The sequence below is a fragment of the Chiloscyllium plagiosum genome, unplaced genomic scaffold (genome assembly GCF_037043375.1).
Source record: "Chiloscyllium plagiosum isolate Xiang-an unplaced genomic scaffold, Cpla_swu_hap1 HiC_scaffold_10, whole genome shotgun sequence".
Taxonomy (NCBI): domain Eukaryota; kingdom Metazoa; phylum Chordata; class Chondrichthyes; order Orectolobiformes; family Hemiscylliidae; genus Chiloscyllium; species Chiloscyllium plagiosum.
In genome coordinates this window covers 17,897,423-17,906,965 of record NW_028270148.1, presented here as the reverse complement: position 1 = coordinate 17,906,965, position 9,543 = coordinate 17,897,423, and positions in this window count along the sequence as shown.

The following is a 9,543-nucleotide window of genomic DNA, read 5'->3' as shown; positions in this document are numbered from 1 at the left end:
ACTAATGGCTTTTAGTAAAGAAATTTGAACTTGCAGAACCAAAAAGGTTAGTTATCATGTGATGCAAAGTGGTTTATTTTGTGTAACAAAAATTGTATAAGTTCTTGAACACCAAAGAAATAGCTTTAATTCAAATCTGACTTTTCACCAGAATGACTTCCGCTTGTTTAACCCAGGGATCAGCATTAATGATTTCGTCCTTGAGCTTGGGTGAGTGATAGCTATGCAGTATGCAAGACCATTCCATTACCTCACTGAATGTCAATACTAAAGAGTTGCTGTTTTCTTGTAGAGACAGTTTTGAATAAGATGTTAAGTATCTGCTCAGATTGTCAAACAAGTTGGATGTTCTTTGAAAAGCAGAAGTGTTTTGGTATCATACAATCATTCAGAAGAGGCCCTTCAGCCCTTTGAGTCTGCATCAACAAAATAAAACTAAATCCATCTTAGTCCCACTTTTCAGCACTTGGCCCATAGCCTGTCCTGGACAATATTTATCACTAGCAAGATATTATCTTGTGTGTTTTGACTGTGTGAGCTTGCTGTGTGCAAATTGGATGTATTATCTTGTTTTGAAAAATGATTGCACTCCTAAAGCAATTTATAGGCTCATGAAGTACTTTAGGATACTTTGCAAGGATCTGTAAGAACTGAAGTATCAGTTCCCATCTGTTTGTTCAGGTGGATATAAAAGGAACATTTAGCACCATTTTGAAGAAGATAGGGGGTGTTATACACTAAATTAAAATGCAGATGTTGGAAGTCAGATAAAACAGGGAATTGCTAAAGAAACTTAGCTGGTCTGGCAGGATAAAGCAGAGATAACATTTTGTGTTCAGTGACCCTTGATCTGAACAGGGGAGTTCTAGCAAATGTGTCCTTAAATCAGCATCATGCAAAGAGCTAAAAAAAAACTGCAGATGCTAGAGAGCTGAAATAAAGGTTGAAAGTGCTCCAGAGAAACTCAGCAGGCCTGGCAACTTCTGTGGAGAGAGAAATAGAGTTAGTGTACATAGAGTCCAGAATGGCTCCTCTTCAGAACTGATTCATAAAAAGTACAAGTAAAATGTTGCTTCATCTGCAAGTGGGTCTTTGGGAATTGAGAAGTGCAGGGGTGAATGGGAAAGTGTTACACCTTCTATTCCAAAGGGCAGTTATACAGACTCGACATGTGAGGACTGCAAATGCTGGAGATTAGAGTTAAGAGTGTGGTGCTGGAAAAGCACAGCAGGTCAGGCAACATCTGAGGAGCAGAAGAGTCAATGTTTCGGGCAAAACCTTCATCAGGAATCAGGACTCGACATTAACTCAAGTTCTGAAAGGTCACTAGACTTGAAACTCTTGCTTTCTCTGCACCGGTGCTGCTAAACTTGCTGAGTTTCTCCAGCACTCTTTATTTCTCACGTGCACAATTTAAAAAATAACAAGTCATTTGCAGGATCTGGACATAATTTGTTAGGCCAATAACTATTATAGAAATTATCATATTGCTGTTGTAGGAATTTGCTATGTGCAAATTGATTGTCACATTTTCTACATTACAGCTGATTGATTATACTTCAAAAGTACTTCATTGGGTGTAAAGTTATTTGAGACATCCAGTGGTTATGAAAACAAAACTTTCTCTAGTCCTAAAACAACTAGTTACCCTGGCTAGGAACAGATTAGATTAGATTAGATTACTTACAGTGTGGAAACAGGCCCTTCAGCCCAACAAGTCCACACCGACCCGCTGAAGCACAACCCACCCATACCCCTACATTTACCCCTTTAACCTAACACTACGGGCAATTTAGCATAGCCAATTCACCTGACCCGCACATCTTTGGACTGTGGGAGGAAACCGGAGCACCCGGAGGAAACCCACGCAGACACGGGGAGAATGTGCAAACTCCACACAGTCAGTCGCCTGAGTCGGGAATTGAACCCGGGTTTCTGGCGCTATGAGGCAGCAGTGCAAACCACTGTGCCAGCTTGCCACAGATGTAGTTAGATTTTAAATAAGAACATATTCAGAGATGTTATGACACATCTCTGGGACTTGAATCCCAGACTTTGGCACTACCAACTGCACTACAAGAGATTCTAGCTCTTTAGGTAAGAACTAGTCATGAAGATCAGCTATCAGAGGCTGATTATTCATAACTAGGACAGTTGGATTTCACTTAGTGAGGATATTAATCAGTTGAGAATTGTTGTAGTGTTTCTAACCAGACGCTTGGAAAAGACCAGGCGATGTTCCATTTCTTTCATGAACAGAGAAAACAATTGGCTTAACTATGATTCTTCCATGATTGGTTAACTTAAACATTTTGTTTAACACATGAATGACTGTTACTAGGGAGGCCACCTGTGGATAAGTTCAATTAAGGAATCATTGAGATGTAGGTAAATGTTGTGTATGTGCCTTTTACTCTCCCATTGCAAAAAAAATTGTAAAGTCTGTGGGTACTTCTGCGTGAACTTCATGAATAATGCAGCTGCCTTCTATGGAAAATTTATCATTGACTTCCTTGCTTTATGTAAAGCACGGTTGTTGTTGTAGAAGCATTTATTTTGAAAGATTGTAATTGAAATGAAAATTGTGGGACAAGTTTTTTAAATCAGTTAAACCTGTTAAAGTTAAGTTTACCAAAGATAATCAATATTTGTTAAACAGCATAATGATTATTTGCTCAGTAATAACTCATATAGAAACCAAATGGTAATCAAGCACTTCAACTTGGAACTTACATAACAGATCACACGAAGAATTACAACACTAAGAAGAAATTTCAGAATTTGAGCATTACTGAAAAAAGACACATTTGTCAAAGCTTTTTGTCTCGTACTCTTCAAGATAATTTGCAAGAATACCAATACAAGGATAAAACTAATATTTACACTGTGAGATGTGCATGCTGATTGGTTGGTAAGATGACTCTGATTGATAGAAGTGTTATCATGGAGAATGCACCAATTAATGACAAGTTAACTACAAGTTTTTAAACCAGGAAGGTTGATTCTGAAGCACATTGAAAATGCCTGGTACTTCATCCTCTCTTCCACTGGAAAAGCAGATTCATCAAAACATTCCAGTTTGTTACAAGGAGCTGCTACACTATTGGAAGTGAAGTCTTTCAAATATCTGCTGATGAAGTAGATCCACATTATCTCAAGGTACTATTTGGAGGTGCTCAGGGAGTTCTCCCTAGTATCCTGGCCAAATTCTACGCCTCAATCAACATCACTAAAGGGATTATTTAGGTGATGTGACATTGCTGTTAATGGGAGCTTGTGTACAAATCTGCTGCTGCCTTCTGACATTACAACAGTGAGTACACTTCACATGTATTTAAATTGTTTTACATCATTTTAGGCTGTTCTGATGTTGAGGCTGTTACAATAAGAATGCAAATTTTCCTTAACCAAATATGGGACCCAGATCCTAAGGTGGGTGTGAATCAAACAAAAATGCCTCAATGATTGGAGTTATAATTGACGCATACAAAGACTGTTGTGCTTGGCAGAAGACCATTTTCACAGCCTCAGAAGAATTCCTTAAGCAGGATCGTTAGTCCAATCATCCACAGTTTCTTCATCACCATTTGTCTTAAAGCTAGGAATTGAGCTGCTCAATCAGAATCCCAAAATGCTCTGCTCCATTTGTGTCTATAATTTTTCCCAAGATATGTTTATAATTTTTAATATTGAATCCTAAAGAATTTACAAGAAAATTCAGCTTGTCTCCCAATCAGCATGGTTCCACTGAATATGACTGTAATTGACTCAATATTTACAAAATGTATTCCATGTCAGGTGTACATCCCAAGGGTGAAAACAGTTTAAATTGGAAATTACAGGAAGCACAAAAGATGTGAAATTTTCCTCAATACATGATTTGGCAGAATGCTTTGTTGCCAGAATGTTCAAACAACCGTCAAGATATAGGTTGGCCATTGGGGAGAAGGGCCCTCCCCATCAGATTTCTTCTGCATGTCTGGAGTCTAATGTTGCTTTTGAGGGGACAGTACTGGGGTAGAGGCAAGTGTTCAATTGTTTTGGGAATATGCCTTTGCAAAATAGCTTTGAGAGAAAATATAGCGGATATTGTTGTGGCTTCTTCCCAAAAGTTCCATAATTCAGGACTTTGCTATGTGCAATGATCACAGGAATGCACACTGATGCATTTTAGTTGTTGCTTGAGGACCATCAACATGGTATAAGTTTATCTTTGATCTATCCACAACCTTGTGTGCAAGGAGTTCTCCTCAACTGGGTTTTGCAGATTGGTACTTTCCAACATCAAAGATTATCTGTTGAAACACTCGATAAAACTTGGGCAGCTTCTGTTTCATAGGCTCATTTTTGGGAAGACGACTGACTCAAGTCCGACATCCATCATATGCTGAGGGGCTGTATCATGTCATCAGTGCAAAAATACATTCTGCTGACCATACAATTGAACAATATATATTAATTTCAGTGCCAGTGTAATTCAAGGCTGCCTGGGTTATAGATTGCAATGATTGGCTGATCAGTTTGTTCATTTGATTGATAAAGATTTTGAGTTTTCTTGAGGTTGAGGGTGAGACCAATTGTTTGATCCGCTTCTGTGAAGGCACTAAGTCAGGCTTAAAGGTTCACTTCCGAAAGGGCAGAAACAACATTGTCATCCACACTCTGAAGTTCCACAAGTGAGGTTGATGTCACTTCCTTCTTGGATTTCAACTGTTTGAGGTTGACAGGTCCATCCTGTAGACAATATCCACATCATTTGGAATCTTGTTCTTGACCAGATGAAGAATGGTGGCGATGAGGATGCAGGGTGGGTGAGAGGGCTTACACATTCCTGCTTATTTCTGTTTTGGCCCCAAAGGATGTTACCATCAGTGAGGTTTGTCGTCGACATCTTATCATTGAGAATATATAGTTGTGGTATTGTTGCAACTATCTGAAATTTTACATTCTTGTGTTTGTCCTGAGGAGTGAAAGATGAAAGGCTTTGGCACAACAGTGTAGCAAGGACATTGACCTGATAGTTGGATTTTAGTCTTCAGCTAAATGCTGATTCCTAATCTAACATTAAGCTGCCTTCTTCCATCCTGATTTGTCAAATCAATTTCTAATAGGAACTGCCTGGGTATCGGTATTCTTTTCTGTTGCTGTGGATGTAAAGGAGATGGGCTAAGGATGGGTTTGGACTTTGGCAGTCATTGTTGTAGGCAGGTTGAAATGACAGGGTAATTTGTTGAATGTAAAGGTGGATGGAAGGTGAGGACGATCAGCGAAAAGAGGCAAAATCAAGAGAGAAGGGACAGATCTACCCTGCACATTTAGAATACGAGGTAATCCAAGGTTGAAGAGTTTTCAGAACTTCTGGAACAGAAGATAGAGATATCAGAGTAAAAATCTGCTGATCATATCCCAGTGGCAGTTCTGGAGGTTCATACCCTAAATGTAAATATCAGTTGTTAATTTCACAGATACCAACTTGACCTGTTGTGTTTTTTCAGCAGTTTGATATTTGGTTTCACCTTCCTTGTGTGTCCAATGACCTTGAGCGGCTTATTTCTTCACCAGATTAGGTGCATATACAATAATCCACTTGGGGGAGCTGAAGGCTTCATGATTTACATGTGCCAACATATGTAGAAACCTGCACAAAATACTGGCTCCTAAATAAGCACTACTGCAGTTAGGAGGTAGTGTGGGGGTATTAAAGAAAAAAAGCAAGAGTGTCAGGGGTTCTGTTCACTCTAAAAAAACAATAGAACATACAGAAAAAAATACTGGATCCTGGCAATAGCTTCACTACATCCGGGTTAGGCCATTCAACTAACTCTGCTGCAAATCTACTGACTCCTACAAGTTGCATGATACTTCTGACCTCCTGAGGGCTCCATTCCCTCTACACAATACCTCCATAAAATCTGCTCTGCTGAAGCCACTGCCCAAAGTAGCTGGCCTCCTTACTAGTCTCTGTGAATCATCTCCAATGTGATTTCACTGTGGGTGTCCCTACATCAGAAGGACCACAGTGGTCCAAGAAGGTAGCTCACCACCAGTTTCTCCAGGACAATTAGAGATAAGCAATAAATGCAACACCCAATCCCATGAATGATTTTAAAAAATACATCATGGCCTCCCCACTCTGTTATCCAACATTCAGCCCCTTCTCATTACATCAATCAGTACCTTGGTTCGTCTCCCATCACTGCATCAACTTGCCTGGCCATGCATTCGTTTAGTGCAATGGCCTAAGCATTCTCATTCCAAGTGTTTATCCTTGTTTATTTTGCATCTGTACATGCATCACACAGGGCAAGCATCCCTCCTCCCCCATGAGCAAATTAAACACAATAGATGACTATGTACGATCTGGAATTCTTTAGCATTTTTTAAAGCCAAAGAAAATCTTCCATTCTAAAAATCTAAAATGAGAAGGGGCTGAATGTTGCTGTCTTTCAATATTAAGGCTGCCACATATAATAGTGACAAGGCACTCGGCTTTGGGAATTGTGACTACTCCCACTGAAACTGCAGAATCACCCACCAGGAAAAACAATAGAAGTATTATTGCAAGTACACTGAATCCTGAAAAGGCAACATAAATGCTTATTTATCAAACATCTTGGGATGTTTTATTTTACATTAGTCCTTCTAATATAAGTGCAGTTGTTGTGAACCATTTAGTGATGCTGACATTGTGAAGGAATGCTGGCTGGAAATAAGATAAAAAAAAAAGCTATGAGCTACTAGTGAAAGGCGATAAATAAAGAACTCTCATTTAATTCAACACACAAAGATGTTTTGTCTGATGACTTTAACAGATACTAATTTGATCAGTACTTAGACGGGGCTAAAGAGACATGAGATTATTGCTTTTTTGCTTGCATTATCAGAACTGAATGACAAAAAAAAGCTTTAGAAAGAAAGAAGAAAATTATGCAGTATGAGAAGTGGGTGATAATTGGTTGGTTTGTGGTTGATATGGAGATGCAGCAGAAACTGTCGATTTTTCGTTTGCTGCCCACTACCAATTTACACATTTGACAAATTAAACAATTAACAAGCACTACTCAGCAGGGCTAATGCAACAACACCAAAAATATGGGAAAATAGGAAGAAAGGGGTGGACTAAATTAAAATAGGATAGAGGTGGTATTATTGCTAAATTATTAATTCAGAAACCCAGCTAATGTTCTGAGGACTGAAATTTGAATTCCTCTATAGCAGATGGTGGAATTTGAATTCAATAAAAAAAACTGGAATTACAAATATGGGGGAAAAAAAAACCAACTGGTTCACTAATGCCCTTCAGGGAAGAAAACCTGCCATCCTCACCTGGTCTGGCCCTTTGAAATGGCTTAGCATTCTCTCTAATTCTGACACTATGTTCTGCATTCTGTTCTATTACTCCAATGTACTTATGCAAGGTATGATTTGCCTGGATAGCACGCAAAACAGTACTTTTCACTATCTCAGTACATGTGACAATAATAAATCAAATCAAATCAAGCCATTCTGTTGTATCAATAGCTACAAAATCTCAACAAAGAAATGAAACCAGGTGGACCACCTGGCATCAATCTGAACACCAGAAATGACGATAGTAGAAACAGCCCTGTCGATCCTGCAAAGTCTTGGGGCTAGTACCAAAATTGGGAAAGCTGCCTCACAGACTGGTCAAACAATAGCTCGACATGGTCATTCTCACGGAATCATACCCTAAAGACAATGTTCCAGATACCATAATCAACATCCCTAGATATGTCCTGTCCCACCCAGGACAGACCCAACAGAGGTGGTGGCACAGTAATATACAGTTGGGAGGGAGTTGCCCTGGGAGTCCTCAATATTGCCCACATTTAACCTGAAGTCTCATGACGTTAGGTTAAACGTGGGCAAATATGAATCAGTACTCCTCCATGTTGATAATATTTGGAAGAAGTACTGAGGTTGGCACTGCTGAAATTCACCGAAGATCCTTAGACGGGACCTTCCATTTAGAAGGTCAAGGGCATCAGATACAGTGGAATATCACAACCTGCAAGTTCCCCTCCAAACCATTCACCATCCTAACTGGAAAATATGTTGCTATTCCTTCACTGTTGCTAAGTCAAAATTGCCTCCCTAAGAGCAGTGTAGGTCAACCCACTTTATGTGAACGTCAGTAGTTCAAGAAAGGAGCTCACCACTACCTTGTCAAGGGCAACTAGGGATGGGCAATTACTGTTGGCCTGCCAACAACATCCACCTCCCACAGTGAATAATAAAAATAATGCACCCAGCCGCCATGCTGTCCACCTCTCTCTGAAGGCATTGAGGGCTATTGATAGTCTTCTTAAAATAAACCTCCAACAAACAACCCATTTCACCAATTAAAAGAATAATTAACAAGCATAACTCACCAGGGGCAACAAAATAGGAGATGGTAGGAAGAGAGGATGAGGCAATAGGAGGTAATAATGGAATGCAGCCTTCAATGTGTCCACCAGTCCCTAAAGGTATTGTGCGTTGCTGTATTAGTCAACTGATCAAATTTAAACCAGGCAGGTTGACTCTTAACTGATAGGTCACTATCATCGATATACAGCAGGGATTGGTTGAGTTCACAACCCTTTACTCAAGAAAAAGGCAAAATGTATTGATAGATTCCTTTTGTCCGCAAATAGAGCTTTGTGAATAAGTGCAGCTTCTAGCACGTGCAAATGAATCACACTCCAAGCCCAATTGACAACCTTAACTCATTTGCCACCGTTAATTCTTGATAATGGATTTAGAAAGGTTTGAGCAAATGTTATCCAGAAGCAGAATCACATTTTATGTTGTATATTATGTTCTCAGTTTTGCAGACACAGGCTAGCCGAGTGTGGTTAGCATGCTGCAGCTGTAGACAGACAAGGGATGTATGTGTTCTTTGATACGGTCTGTCAGTCATACTGGCGTCACACTGGCCCTAAAATTCAGATACCATAGTCAGTTTTGTGTTGGACAGAATTTTTTTTTGCGACGATGGCAGCATCCTCCCAAATGTATTTTACCGCAAAGTATCAGAATGATGCACTAACTTCCACCTGTTACTTAAATATTTGAGGCAACTTCACCTTCCTGGGCACTTTTCAGGACTTAAAAAAAAGGTAACTTTAGTCCTTTCATGAACTTACAAGCTATCAGCGAATGGATGATTTGATAGGGCTATTGTCATACAGTGCTGAAAATGTGTTGCTGGAAAAGCGCAGCAGGTCAGGCAACATCCAGGGAACAGGAGAATCGACGTTTCGGGCATAAGCCCTTCTTCTTTATTGTCATACAGTACATAGTTTAATATGCCCAATCTCAGCAATAAACCTATATCACAAGCTGCTGGCTAAGGCCCTCTTCATGAGGTTGCCAAAATGGCTCATCGTGTAATATATGGAGCAGTAGGAACCCCAAAGTGAATGTTGACCAGTGCATGTAAGCTTGCGGCAGAAAATAGTTGAAACCCCTTAGCCAATTTCTCAGCTAGGGCATCAAAGGACCTGGTTTGACTGCTCTATTTTAAAAATGTGTTGCTGG